This window comes from Natator depressus, chromosome 12, assembly GCF_965152275.1.
Source record: "Natator depressus isolate rNatDep1 chromosome 12, rNatDep2.hap1, whole genome shotgun sequence".
Classification (NCBI taxonomy): Eukaryota; Metazoa; Chordata; order Testudines; family Cheloniidae; genus Natator; species Natator depressus.
In genome coordinates, this window is record NC_134245.1 from 32,671,912 (window position 1) to 32,687,318 (window position 15,407).

At 44.2% G+C, this 15,407-nt stretch overlaps 1 protein-coding gene across 1 annotated transcript in view; it reads right to left on the bottom strand.

Moving 5' to 3' along the window:
* The window catches only part of CMC2 (C-X9-C motif containing 2), a 47,106-nt gene extending 31,745 nt beyond the window's left edge, over positions 1-15,361 (bottom strand). Inside the window, exon 1 of the mRNA XM_074968817.1 lies at positions 15,212-15,361. The gene's annotated coding sequence lies outside the window, so the exon portion shown is untranslated. The remainder of the gene's footprint in view (positions 1-15,211) is intronic.
* Positions 15,362-15,407: the final 46 nt, after the last annotated feature.

A 15,407-nucleotide genomic window follows, 5' to 3' on the forward strand; every position in this document is an offset into this window, starting at 1 on the left:
CTACACAGCAAAGAAAAATCCCTGGCTGGCCCGTGCCAGCTGACTCGGCTCCAGGGCTCAGGATGCAGCGCTGTTTCACTGCTGTGCAAACTTCCAAGCTTGAGCTGGAGCCTGGGCTTCCCACCCCGCAGGGTCCTAGAGCCCAGAATTTTACACAGCAATAAAACAGCCCCACAGCCCAACCCTCAGGAGCCCGAGTCAGCTCGCACGGGCCAGCCAGGGGTGTCTAGTTTCTGTGTAGACATACCCTAACAGTCTATAATGCTCACAAAAGAAATTTACATAAATCCAAGCAACATAGAAGCCTCTTAATTTTCCAGCCTCTGAAATAGTCTCCCTGTGGTTTTTTTTCTCATTGTGGCAAGTTACCTACCTTTCTTAACTGTTGTTCTTCTAGATGTGTTGCTCATGTCCATTCCGCGTGAGGTGTGCACATGCTGCGTGTACCACTGATAGAAATTTTCCCCCTAGTGGTATCCATAGGGTCGGCTCTGGCGCCCTCTGGAGTGCCGTGCTCATGCACCAGTATACGAGGCACCACCAGCCCTACACCCTCTCAGTTCCTTCTTGCTGTCAGCTCCAATGGCGGGTAGGAGGGTGGATCATGGAATGGACATGAGCAACATAACTCGAAGAACAACCGTTACAAAAGGTAGCTAATCATTTTTTCCTCTTTGAGCACTTGCTCATGTCGATTCCACGTTAGGCGACTCACAAGCACTATCCCAGGAGGTGGGCTCGGAGCTCACTGTCTTGCAGCCTGCAGCACAGCTCTACCGAAGCTTGAGTCTTTCTGAGCCTGCTGGGTAATGGCATAATGGGACGCAAATGGACATGGCGCACACACCCCAAACATGGAATCAACGTGAGCAAGCACTTGAAGAATATTTACATTATTTGAAGTGTTTTAAACACTCCTCCACATTAATATAATTGCTGTGGTATTTTCTTTCAAGCCCCTCCTCCACATTACTGTGTGGAAGTCTAATACTACACTATACCCCTAATGCAGCAAAATTTGAACTGCACAAATTGCTAAATGTTCCTTTCAGCAAATTAACAAGTGATCCTAAAACTGCAGATGACAGACCCAATATCTGCATCCAACTAAGGTCAGGTCTACACTATAAACTTACAACGGTATAACTACAGTATAATGGTATCAAAAATCCACACCCCTGAGTGTCATAGTTCTACCAACCTAACCCCCTGTGTAGACAACTGAGTTGACAGGATGGCTTCTCCCATTGACACAGCTACCGCCTCTCGTGGAAGTGGAGTACCTACGACAAAGAGAGAAGTCCTCCCATCGGCATAGGTATCGTCTTCATTGAAGCGCTGCACCAGTGCTGCTGTTCCACTGCAGCCTTTACACGTAGACATGCCAGAAGTGATTCAAGTAAGAACTCTGCCATGCCACTACCAATTTTTGGTTGCACACCATAGTAAGTCAGTGTTTCTAATTTGTAGAGCCCTCCGCAGATATATATAAAGTGGATATTTGTGGATTTGCAGGACTCTACTAATTTGTCCATGGATTTTCCTCATAGCATCGGCTAACATTTTTGAGAGCTCTTCAGTGATTCTGTATTAGTATAATAGGTGTAAGACTGACTGGTGGTGTGTGTCAGTGATTTGATAATCAGCTTGCAGTCTCAATCAGTCTTCTGCCAGAGGTGTCATCTTGATCAGCTCTCTCGGGTCTTGTCTACACTACAAAGTTTTGTCAGGAGGTGTACACACTACAAAACTATTTTTGGTGGCAAAACTCTGCTGGTTTGCCGACAAAATAAAACCACCTCAACGAGAGGCATAAAGCCTTTTGCAGCAAAGTTAAAGCGACAAAGCATCAGTGTAGACACTGTTGTTTGTTTTGTTGACAGAACTGGCTTCCACCAGTATCCCACAATGCTGTGACCGCTCTGCTCACTGTTTTGATCTCTGCTGCCCTGCAGGAATGCACCCCTCCCCTTTCAAAGCTCTGGGAAGCATCTGACAGCTGAGCATGCTGCTCCCTTTGGGAAACAAAGAACAAATCATTGGAATGCTCCTGTTCTGTCCTGCACTAGGAACACAGCGGCAGGCAGACTGCTGCTGTGGAGGGGGGAGGGACTGCTGTGCTGCTTTGACATTCCTCAGCACGGAGAGCTCAGAACAGAGATGCTCAGGATACTGCTCCCAGCAGCTGCAGGGAGGGAATCACAGAACCATAGGCAGGCAGGCTGACAGAGTGGGCTGCTTCGGGAGTGACTGCTGTGCCGAGCAGGGGGCTGACGTGGGGTGGGGGGGGGTGGGGAGAGGATGTCCCAGGATAGATCGCTCTTCCTGCTGTCTCCCCTGCCCCAGACACACCATTTCCTCTCCACCCCATCCCCCACTTCAGTTGAAAAAGCAGCTGATAATCTACTAGGATGCCCCTGGAACCATGGGATTGAGAAACCTGCATCATGTGACACTGTCCCTGCCCCATGAGGCATTGCAAACCCTTCCCAAAGCACCCTGCGGCCAGTTGCATAGTGGGATAGCTACCACGGTGCACTGGTCTCTGTGTCGATGTAAGAGCTGCTAGTGTGGACAGGCTCTGCCGACACACAGAGCTAGTGTGGACATGCAACAGCAGTTTTAATGAAAGGACTTTTATTAAAGCGGCATAACTTTTGCCAACAAAACTTCGTAGTGTAGACAAGGCCTCAGAAATAGAAAGCACTGACTAAGCCCTGGTCTACACTGGGGGGAGGGGGGTGGGCTTCCGACCTAAGATACGCAACTTCAGCTACGCGAATAGCTGAAGTCGGCGTATCTTAGGTTGACTTAGCTGGCTGTGAGGATGGCGGCGAGTTGACCGCTGCCGCTCCCCCGTCGACTCCGCTTCCGCCTCTCACGAGCTGGAGTTCCGGAGTCAATGGGGAGCACATTTGGGGATCGATGTCTCGTGTCTAGACGAGACGCAATAAATGGATCACTACCCACCGATCCGGTGGGTAGTGAAGACCTGCCCTAACACTCCAATGAAGGAAACAGAAGAACAGAAGGGAGGGAAGGGAAGCATGACAATAAAAAGGTCATTCCCATTCTCCATTTAGAATGGATTAGTGGCGTAATTCCTATAAAGAAACTATTTTCATATGAAGTGAGAAAAGGCCCTAAAAGCATAAACAGATGTCTGTTCAAGGCTACATTTCCCCAATTAAGTCTTCTAGTGCCCAGATCTTATTCACGAGTTGTTCCATTGACTTCACCTAGGATTTACAGAATACATAATCACTCAGCTTTGTAACGTTAGTGCTCTTGAATTATCTCTTATCAGATAATGTTCAGTCATTAACTTACCAAATAAAGTTGTGTTCAGCCAAACTAAAAAAACTGTTAATCATTCCTGAAAAACATTTAGATACCCCTGACGCAATGAACTCTTTAAATGGGAGAAGACTAACCAGATACCCTCATTGTAACATATTTCATGATAGGCCACAACATGAGTATGCTTGCAGTTCATCATTAAATTCTTCAAAGCTCAGTCAGCCATCTCAAATTGCATTGTTGATTATGTGTACCAAGTTAACATATTTATAATATGGGTAAAATAAGCCACCTAAAATGATGGATGGAAGACTTAATTAGCATCTGTTAAATGTTTTGAGATCTTTGAATGACTGGTGCTTTAAATGCTAAGTATTATGTATGTTCACGAGTAAGCCTATGAGACAGAGGGGAGCTGATGATCTCAAGGTGGATGTGACAGACCTACATGTAAGAAAATGCACAATGACTTGTGGTCAGGAACACTATTTGACAGGAGAAGTTTCAAGAGTAACAAAGGAAGCACTGGGGGAAGGTTGCTAGTTTCCTTGCAAAAACCCTAAAAAGTTATTCTAAGATAGTAACTAGCTTGTCAGTAGTGAATAAATCAATGTAGGCAGAATTTTAACACAGATGAAAACTTACTAAGATATTAAGAATGGAGTGATGCTGAAAGATTTTTTAGCAATAAATGTCTGGAAAGAACTTTTTTTATATGTATAAATTCCTCTGAGAGATCTATTAACAGAAATGCTGGATAAAGAATATCAAGGGAAACAAGCAATTGCTCTGAAAGAAATATTAGCAGTAAAGCACAAGGATAATATTAGGAAAGTAGAGCAATTGCTCTGGGAGAAAAATGGGCTTTAAAATGCCAGGCAAACACCATTAAGATCTGAAGTGATTATTTGGAGAGACGTATAAAAGATGAAGTCTGTGCATTTATTTAGAGACGCTAGTATATTTCATCATGGGGCAGCACTAACTAGTGAGACAGGACACAAATTGGTAAGCTCCTAGGATTTCTCTTTAAGAATATTGCCTGAAATGTGTTAATTTTCCATATTTCTCTCTCCATATTTGGCAACCACAATACAGATAATAGTTATGTAATGAGTTTGGTGCAGAATGCCAAAGGAGCTAAAGGTAAACACTGACAGGTCAGTTTCCTCCCAACTTTCTGAACAAGCTTTTGATGGAACAGACTGAATTAAAAATGACCATGCAGGTATCAGTGCTTTTTACTGTATGCTCACTTGGATAAGATGAGGGAGATGGGAAAAGAAGACAAGTCATATTTGGGAATCTCAAAGCTAAGGTAGGTACTCCCTGAGAAACTATCATCCTTGATGGATGACTATATTTTCTGGCCTCAAAGATACAGCCCACGCTCCAAAAACCTGAATCACTCTTAAGGTCTATAATTTTCTTTGCCATAATTTAGCACTGCTGGGTATTATTTGCTCTAAGTAAATTGCCCCTATGTGGGCCCACCAGAGGGAACCAAGTGGAAGGATGTAATCCACTTTATGGAGATTTGGGTATCTAAACTATTAAATTTTAACACTACACACTATCCAATATGTCCAGGAGGTATTCAAAATCCCAATGAGAAGCAAACGGGGAGAGGGGGGTGGTAAAATAAGGACACCTTTGTTTCAGTTAAGAGACAGGACTGACAGTGCAAGAGATCCATCTGATTTATTGGACTTCTCTTTTTGGACATCTTCCTAGAACAACATGAGCCTGGCTACATAAAACAATGTGTCCAAAATACACTATTTAAAAACAAAAAAAAGTCTAATACAAAATCATGGTCCTATATTCCAACAAATTCAGTATCATGTGAATGGAACTCCTTTTTTTTAGGATGCTGGATCTGCAGAAAAGCTCCTGAATAGAATAATGAAAAAAGCCAAGGCAAAAAAGACTAATCAGAAGCTGTAGTCTCAGGAAGATAATGACTGCTTCAAAAAAAACATAGCGATTCAAGTTTAATTTTGAACTAGACAGGAAACTACTAGAAACAGACTATTTGCAGAGAAAGACTGTGAGATGTAGTAATTTTTAAAAATTATTTGTACTGTAGTAGCACCGAGGAATCCCAGACAAGGGTCTGGGCGCCATTGTGCTAGACACAAAGACACAGTCCCTTTCTTCAATGGCTTTCAAATCCTGGAGTCAAGAGGACAGGACAGGTGAACTAAAGAGAAACAGGGTGCGAATGAGTAGGAGATAACAAAATTAACAACTTAGAAAACTAGAACTTTCAGTTCGCCACTTGCCCAACCAATGCGAGACAGTAGTGATTTGCAGGCATCACAGCAGAGGTAGACTTTAAGTAAGGGTTTAGAAAAAGGTGATAGCTTAATGAGTTTTGAATGGGAGTTTTTCCCACGCAATAGAGAGCTGTAGGGGAGAAAGACAGGTGGACAATCAAAGATGCCATTGCTGGCAAAGCAAAAATGGAGGCTGATTACTAATTTATTGAGCTACCTGGTAGATAGAGCCGGGGTAAATGGTGAAGGCCCTTAAATGCAAAGACAAAGAGCTATTCTTTGATGCAATGGAGAGAGGGCCATGGATAGAACAACCAGTTAGGAATATGATCCTAGCAGTATTTTGAATGGAGTTCAATGAAGCCAGTGTTAAGGCCAGCTGGACAGAGAGAAAATGCCAAATCTTTTAAAAAATGCTGTATCGATACAAGTAGCAAGACATAGTCACACTAAATTGTTCCCTTCTTGGAAGTTTCCAAACAAGATAGCAATCTTTACTTTAATTAAGAGCAAGAAGCTATTTGAAATTTGATTCAAAACACAGTGCATGGACAGTAAGCATAGCTTATAAACAGTTCTAACAGGGAGTTTCTTATTCTTCAATGGATTATATTTTAATTATTGTCAAATTACAATGGCATGAGTGTCAGTGCTTTTGCCTTTTTTCAAGCTGTAAATTGTTAGGATTTGGAATTAAATTATGAGGTAGTAATACTGACAAAGCAGGTGATCTGAGATTATAAAAATTAAAGAAACCTATGTGTAACTGAACATATCCTAGAGAGTGGTTAAGTAATCAGAGATAGAGAAAGATGCAAAAAATCTATTTAGGTTCCTATAAAGCACCCATCACCGGAGTGTTTGAGAACCTCAGAGCTTAATACACTAGGGTCTTTTCTCAGGGAAAATAGAATTCCATTAGAAAATGTATTTATTAGGGTGTAGCAGGGTGCCACTCCCCTTCCAGTCTGGGTGTGCCACCGTGCCTTAGTTTCCCATCCTCCTGGGCTCTAGAAATATTCATATCCCAACCACGGGTCATTCATTTAACATTCTTCCCCTTCTCAACGTTTGCTTTATTAAGCCACAACAAGAAAACAGTTTACTTGGCTCACCTACAGCATAATCAGTTCCTACCCTGGTCATCTGGGTTTCACAAGTCAGTCCATTTACCTTGCCCAGACACCCCACAGTCCTTCCAGCCCTATCGGCAAGGTTTCCCTAGACACTGGAGAACGTGCCAACAGTGACTCCTTCCTCTCTTATGTCTTCCAGCAACTTACATCTTATATGAAGTGAGAAAGGAAACCTTCCTTTTCTCTTAACTGTTTCCATCCCCTCCCAAATGCCTTTGCAATCACTCCAAACAGCTGTGTTCCTTCTTAGACAGTGCTTCCCTGCTAGCCCAGAGAGGAGATCTATATATTCTGCCACAAGAGAATAACCATGACCAGCTAAACATCTATATATTGTCACCCTAACCATGACCAGCTAAACATTTTTAAACAGGACTTGTCCCTGTCATCACTAGGTACTAAAGATATGTGTAACATCATATTAGTTGAAATTGGTTAGTTAACATTTTCTAACAATATATTTTCACAGTATAGACTTGGTCTCAGAGTACAAGGATGTCACAGCAAAGAGTATGCAATAAGGGCAAGATAGCCCAATTGCAATTCTGTTGTGGAAGAGCTTTCACCTATCACAGCTCTCCATCTACCATAGCCAGAAAGAATGGCTATTTTGTTTTTTCTGGGCCTGCTGTGCAGCTATATGCAATATTGACAGTATACCTACACTATCCCCCTCTGATGTACATTTATAGCATCCATACCACACAACCAGTGGTGGACATTAGTCAATATTAACTGAAGAGCAGGAGAAAGAGTGGATGGCTAAGGGAACTACTAAGACACAAGAGAGTCTTTCATCTGAAGGTCACAGGATCAAATATAGTAGCAGCCAAAAGTCATTAACATATGGCATCTCTTCAGTTCCCCCACAAAGAAGTTAACAATTGAAGCATACTGACTAGACAGTGTGGGGAAGCTGCTGCTGATGCCAATGCTGTACCTGTTCTGTTGATAATTTCATATATTCAGTTCTCTCAATTTGGCACCCCTAATGAGCACAAAAGTTTATTTTAAAATAATTGCAGAGGGACAGGAGAAGTCCACCCTCTAAGAAGATTTATCTTCTCACTACCTCCCACCACACAAAAAAACCCCACTGAGTTGAAAGTGAAACACCAATAGAGAAGTTTATCAACAGCAGCACTACAATACTCACTCCAAGCAATTTCTCACCACTCCATGGCTGTTGGAATCTGATTTGTTCTAAGTTAATGATCATCAGTCAATATGGGTAACTAGAGTCACAATAGAATCATAGGACTGGGAGGGACCTCAAGAGGTCATCTAGTCCAGCTCCCTGAACTCATGGCAGAGCTAAGTATTATCTAGACCCGGGGTCGGCGACCTTTCAGAAGTGGTGTGCCGAGTCTTCATTTATTCACTTTAATTTAAGGTTTCGCGTGCCAGTAATACATTTTAACGTTTTTTAGACGGTCTCTCTGTAAGTCTATATATTATATAACTAAACTATTGTCGTATGTAAAGTAAACAAGGTTTTCAAAATGTTTAAGACGCTTCATTTAAAATTAAATTAAAATGCTGATCTTACGCCGCTGACCCGCTCAGCCCGCTGCCAGCCTGGGGTTCCATTCACCTAGGCCGGCAGCAGGCTGAGTGGGACCTGCAGCCGGAATCCCGGCTGGCAAGGGGCCGGCAGCCAGAACCCCAGACCAGCAGTGGGCTGAGCGGCTCAGCCTGCTGCCAGTCTGGGGTTCCATCCGCGCCAGAGTCCTGGCTGCCAGCCCCTCTCAGCCCGCTGCCGGTCTGGGATCCCAGCCCTGCCCACATAGAGTGGGTACCTACCTTCTCCCTGGTTCTAGCCCATTCTCTTCCTCTCTCTCTGCACTGAGCTGAGGGTGGGAGTGCACTGAGCACAGTGCTGGGGGTTAAGAAGCAGACTGGGGGTTGGGGTGTAGAGTCTGGCCAGGAGCTAGAATGAGGGAGGGGACTCAGGGTTGGGGCAGGAGGTTTGGGTGTGGAGTACTTACCTGGGCAGCTCCCATTTGGTGTGAGGGGTGCAGGTGGGAATGGGGCGGGGGGTGCAGGAGCTCCCGTTTGGTGCTCAGGGTGGGGGTGGGAATGTGGGGGTCAGGGCATGGGGTGTGCAGGAGTCAGGGCAGGGGGCTGCGGGCGTCTGAGGAGCGTGCAGGAGTCAGGGCATGGGGGGGCTGGGTATGTGTGGAGGGTGGTGGAGTCAAGGCTGGGGTCGGGGGGGGGCAGGGGTCAGGGCAGGGGGCTGGAGTGTGTGTGGGGGACGTAGGGGTCAGGGCAGTGGATGTGGGCTAGGGTCGTGCGGGTGTTCCCAGCCCCCTGCCCAGAGCGGCTCACAGCAGGGGGTCGGAGGGGGTATGCCCTGATTCCACCCCCTTTCCCCAAGACCCCATCTCCACCTCTTCTGTGCCTCCTCCCCGGAGCAGTGAGTGCACTGTGGCTCCACTTCTCCCACTCCTTCGCAAGGGTCATCAGCTGATCGGCGGCAGGGAGGGAGAGGAGGAGGGGCAGGAACCCAGCACGCAGGGGGAAGAGGTGGGGAGGGGGGAGCTTGCCTGCCCTGCAGCAGCAGCTGGCAGGACCAAGCTTCTTCACCCTGCCCCCGCTGGGGGGGCGGCGCACGGAGAAGAGTGGGCCAGGGCGGGCAGGATTTTTAATGGCACACTGCTGCCTGCCGGGGTCCCGGCCTGGGTTCGGCAGCAGGCTGAGCGGGGCCAGCGGCTGGGGCCCAGCAGGCAGCTGCGTGCCATTAAAAAAAATCAGCTTGCGTGCCATCTTTGGCACACGTGCCATAGGTTGCCGACCCCTGATCTAGACAAACACCTGTCAGGGATGGTCTAATCCACTCTTAAAAATCTCCAAGGATGGAGATTCCACAGCCTCCCTGAGCAATTTATTCCAGTGCTTACCCACCCTGACAGTTAGGAAGTTTTTCCCAATGTCCAACCTAAACCACCTTTACTGCAATTTAAGCCCATTGCTTCTTGGCCTATCCACAGAGGTTAAGGAGAACAATTTTTCTCCCTCCTCCTTATAACAACCTTTTATGTACTTGAAAACTGTTATGTCTTCTCATTCTTCTCTTCTCCAGACTAAACAACCCCAATGTTTTCAATCTTCACTCATAGGTCATGTTCTCTAGAACTTTAATAATTTTTGTTGCTCTTCTCTGGACTTTCTCCAATTTGTCCACCTCTTTCCTGAAATGTGGCACCCATAACTGGACACAATACTCCAGTTCAGGCCTAATCAGCAAAGAGTACAGCAGAATAATTGCTTCTTGTGTCTTTCTTACAACACTCCTGCTAATGCATCCCAGAATGATACCTAAAAACTCTCTCTCATTAGCACTGACCAGAAAACTCTACCTTTCCTCTGATAGAGTTGTACTCTTATTGAATTTTTCTGCCAATTTTGCTGGTCCTGTACTTCACTCACTCACTCAACTCACAGTGGAGCTTTTTCTTTTAGTTACTGTTTTATTCACCTCCACTTATATGTCCAGAGAGAACTTGAGCAGGACTGTTCCCTGCGCTTCAAGAGGAGATTTAAAATGGTGTCAAGCTCATATCTTCAACTTCAAGATATTCAACAACACTACACAAATTTTACTCCTGACTTACTTGAGAAAGGGAGAAGTTTTGTAGTACAGCATTATTATTAAATTTGTTTTTACCTCCTTACAGGAAAGAAGGAGTAGTCTTCAGCTCCTCAGGGACTGTTCGTTAAACCTTTTTTGCCAAAGAAAACCCAAATTCAGAAATCCCTCTGAATATATTTTTTAAAAATTCCAATAACTAATATCTCCATTTAAAGTCATAGGAGCCCCTACAGCAACAATCCTGAAACATATAGATATATTAAGCTCATAAAGACCTCCCCATAAAAAGTTTTCTTGATTTTCCCAGGTTACCAAGAAATGAATTATATCTATTCTTTCTATTCAGTTCAACAAAACTCATATTGAAACCATGTTGTGTGCAAAAGAAACCTGCAAGTGTAGGGAAGTTCATGATAAGATACTAAACTAGACAAAAAAAACAAACAGGTGGATTTGCAGTCCCCAAATATTGGACCAAGTAACTGAGCATGCTGCCATCTGCTACACTCTCCCTGCTAGAGTACGGGGCAAGAAATCAGGAACTAGGTTTGTCAAGGTTCCTCCCCCACTCTGAACTCTAGGGTACAGATGTGGGGACCTGCATGAAAAACCTCCTAAGCTTATCTTTACCAGCTTAGGTCAAAACTTCCCCAAGGTACAAAATATTCCACCCTTTGTCCTTGGATTGGCCGCTACCACCACCAAACAAATACTGGTTACTGGGGAAGAGCTGTTTGGACACGTCTTTCCCCCGAAAATACTTCCCAAAACCTTGCACCCCACTTTCTGGACAAGGTTTGGTAAAAAGCCTCACCAATTTGCATAGGTGACCACAGACCCAGACCCTTGGATCCTAAGAACAATGAAAAAGCATTCAGTTTTCTTACAAGAAGACTTTTAATAAAAATAGAAGTAATTAGAAATAAGAAATCCCCCCTGTAAAATCAGGATGGTAGATACCTTACAGGGTAATTAGATTCAAAACATAGAGAACCCCTCTAGGCAAAACCTTAAGTTACAAAAAAGATACACAGACAGAAATAGTTATTCTATTCAGCACAATTCTTTTCTCAGCCATTTAAAGAAATCATAATCTAACACGTACCTAGCTAGATTACTTACTAAAAGTTCTAAGACTCCATTCCTGGTCTAACCCCGGCAAAGACAGAATATAGACAGACACACAGACCCTTTGTTTCTCTCCCTCCTCCCAGCTTTTGAAAGTATCTTGTCTCCTCATTGGTCATTTTGGTCAGGTGCCAGCGAGGTTACCTTTAGCTTCTTAACCCTTTACAGGTGAGAGGAGATTTCCTCTGGCCAGGAGGGATTTTAAAGGGGTTTACCCTTCCCTTTATATTTATGACAAGGTTGAATCAGCATTTCCATCTGGTCCCCACCCAGACCCCAACATGGGGCCAGAAGCAATCCGAGTCAGGTGTTAGGTGGAAGAAGACCAGGAGATCTGGCTCCTTCACTTTCCAGACCCAAGCATGGGTTTGAGAAGCAACAGAAACCTAAAGAGCTCCTTCTCTCCCTCCCCATACACCTTCATAAGACCAGACACAGCTACATAGGATGAAAGCAGAGGCACCAACTTTCTAATTTCCCGACCTCTGCTCTACCCCAGGCCCCGCCCCCATCCCTTCTCCCAAGTCCCCACCACCACCCTCCCTCTTCCTGCCCCCATTACTCCCCCTCCCCCCAGCACCTCCTGCACACCACTGAACAGCTGGTCACCAGCAGGCAGAAGGTGCTGGGAGGGAGGAGGAGGAGCTGATTGGCAGGACCACTGGTGGGTGCTGAGCACCCTCTATTTTTTTCCCGGTGAGTGCTCCAGCCCTGGAGTACCCACAGAGTCAGCACCTATGGATGAAAGTTCCTTAATCACAGATTCCTCCGCAGTTCTCAACAAGCAGCTCTTATTTCAGTACTGCTGCTGTTAGGCAGACATGCACCCAGAGGGAGATGGCCACAAGTATGTTTTATATTGCTGCTCATGGGCCACCTATCTGCCCTTGCTAACCCTTATAACATCAGCAGGGAAACAGGAAAAAACCCTATGTGAATCTTTAAAAAAAAAAAAAAAAAAAAAAAAATCAATTGAGGACATGCTGTTTAAAACTTGCATTTAAAAACAATTAATTTAAAAAATTCAGGTTGACGGTGTCCTTTAACCTTTAATCAAAAGGGTAGAAAATGCCCTATGACGCCTAAATAAAATGTTTACTGTTCCCTAATAATAGGTAATTCCCATTAAAGGGAAGCTCTCAGGTTAAAATATATTTTTAAAAAGCATTACTGTTAAAAACACTTAAATTTTAAGTAGTATTTTTAGTATCACTGACACTGTTTGTTCAGCTATTTTCCATTGACTAATCTATTTTCATTGTCCGACATCAGCAAGTTTCACTTTGTTCTAGTGCATGAGAAACGATGTTCCCATATTTGGATGGAAGGCACTGAAGGAGAAAGTTCAAATCCAGATAAACTGCTTTCCTTGATTCCCCTGCCATCCACACACACTTCATTAAAATATTTATTAATAGTAGGCTTTGTGATGCCTTTTTTACCTAAACTTACTGACACGGTCTGTATAAACATGTTGCACACACATATTAAGGAAACAAAGGACGCTTATGATATTTCTCAGCTTTTGGAGACAGAGGAAAGCCCAGGGGTTTAATTCTGCCCCTGATTTATTTTCACCTCAGGGAAACCCTTGCATTTATATAGATTCTACCTTAAACCCTGCCTCCATGTTTTTCATCTAGCATAACACAAAAACCAGCAACAAGTTTAAACATCTCAGCTGACCCATAGTACATTTTTATTATATCTGAGCTCCATGTGGTATTAGATTGTTTGATCATCAATGCTGCTTTTAAAGCATTTGCAACATATTTTACAAAAAGGATAAGGATGTCCACATGGTGGTGTACTAGCCATGAAAAGTAAGAACTAATGATGACTCTAGGGGAGAGAGTATAGCTAACCAAATTAGCTATGGTAATTTATTTTTCACCATTGATAGTTTATTTTTTCATTTTTCAATAGAAGTGCAAAACAGATTGGTCAGTATTTGTTTTTTGAGTTTTCACTAACAATACTGTTTGGCTTTCTAGCACTGTTTTTATTAACTTTAATTAATGTGTTCATTCTGTTATACACAACTTTAAAGACAAAAAAATTAGATTTTGGACCTACGCTACTTGTTAGTATTACTTTAAAACATCCATCATGTCAAGGATGCAAAGTTGTAGATGATATTAACTGTTAATTTTCATACAAATTACTAAAAAAAAATATATATGTAACAATGGATATGTGCTTGCAAACTTCATAAAAGCAGCCAGTAATTAAGTTTCCATTCAAGTAACATTGATTCATTTCCCAGAGAACTCAAAGTTAATGACAATCTGCCCTTAACTTTGAGTGATCTGGGTATACTCTGCTATGTCAGAATATATAAACATCACACTATTCTATTATAGTTACACACCATATTAGTCAAATTAAGAATAACCCCTACATTTTCCAGCAAATGCACTATATTACAGTTAATTTGTATGTTGTATTGGGATACATCCGTGAAAACCGGGATGCATACATCTTATACATTAGGCTAGGACGTACTAAGGAAGTACTGTTTCTACTGAACACAAACTGACAAATGGTCACTGCTTTATTTACTATTATAGCAGATTATCAGATCAAACTGTAAGGGTGTATTTTCATCACTGTTGCTGACAGGTGTTTTGCCAGGCCATTCTCTAAGTGTCAAGATGCATTCATTAGAACAGAACCACAGAAGGACAACAGTTCATGTAATGGAATTTTTTTTCTTGAATGCTTTCAACATTTTATTGCCACATACAGTGAATCATGCTTTGGAAATCAATGTTGTATAACAAAAGTTTATTGCAGCTAGCTCTCTCTCTCTCTCTTTGTAGTCACTCTTATTCACATTCTTTTATAAGACTGTTTTTCCCTCCAATTGTCAAGTAGTCCTTAGAGACAGAAAATGGTTTGTTAAATTCACTGACACCCATATTGATGGCATACCATGCCCCAATAGGAATGCAAGCCACTCTGGAATGAAGAGACCCCAAGGATGGGCTCCGCATAGGAACATAAACCAAAGAAGAGGTACACAGAGGAGGGGGCTGGCCAATTTGGATAAACTGCTCCCATACTTTTAGGCTTAAGCTGTACGATAGACCAGAGTAGACAATAGGTGGACAGTGGCCAAAGCCGAGCCACCAGACACTTTTGAAAAGTCCGCAATATCTTTTTTATTTACTTATTCTAATTATTGTTATTGCCAGGTGAAACATGTTTCTCTTGGAGTCTGGACCTCGCCTCTATCTTGACCAAGAAATTTGGACGGGGACAAAAAATAACTGACCATTCCTGATCGACACCGTGCTTCAATTTACTGCCATGCCACCCGCTCCAGCATGCGGGAGATAAACCTGCAGCGTGACTGTAACCATAGCTAGAGAAGGAAGGAGGGCTGGTTTGTTTTAAGACAGGAGCCCCCTTTTCTCCTGTGGCAGGGGCCTGGAGAGATTCATTCTCCCCTCTTCAGGGGGTCAACCCTCTTTTCTTGCGCGTGCCTGGGCACACGGGGGGGCCTATCCCCGGCAGATGGGGAGTGAGCCCCTTCTCTTCCCCGTGAGAGGATGGGAGGGGTTAGTTCCCCCCTCCACGCTCGGACCGGTGCGCAGGCAGGGGGAGGGGCCACCCACTTCTCCCATGTCGACGCCAGTAGAACCGGAGAGGAGGGAACACCTCCGTGGCGGGGGGAGAAGAGGAGCAAGCGCCCCTGAGCCAGAGGGGAGGGGGAGTTAACAGGCGGGACTCAGGGCAGCCAGCCCCTCCCCTCGCAGCGTCCTTTCACTTACTCCAATCCCGGGGAGAAGAAAACTCCGTCAGGAAAAAGAGCCGGGCCCCAGCAACAGCCGCGCTTCACCACAGGGAGGAAAGGAGGTCATGACCCGGAAGAAGATAGGACGTCGGGAGTGAAGGCCCTTCGAAGGAGCGTCACAGGGGGCGGAGCCGGCGGCAGGACGCCGCTCTCACAGAGGGCGCGTCCCAACG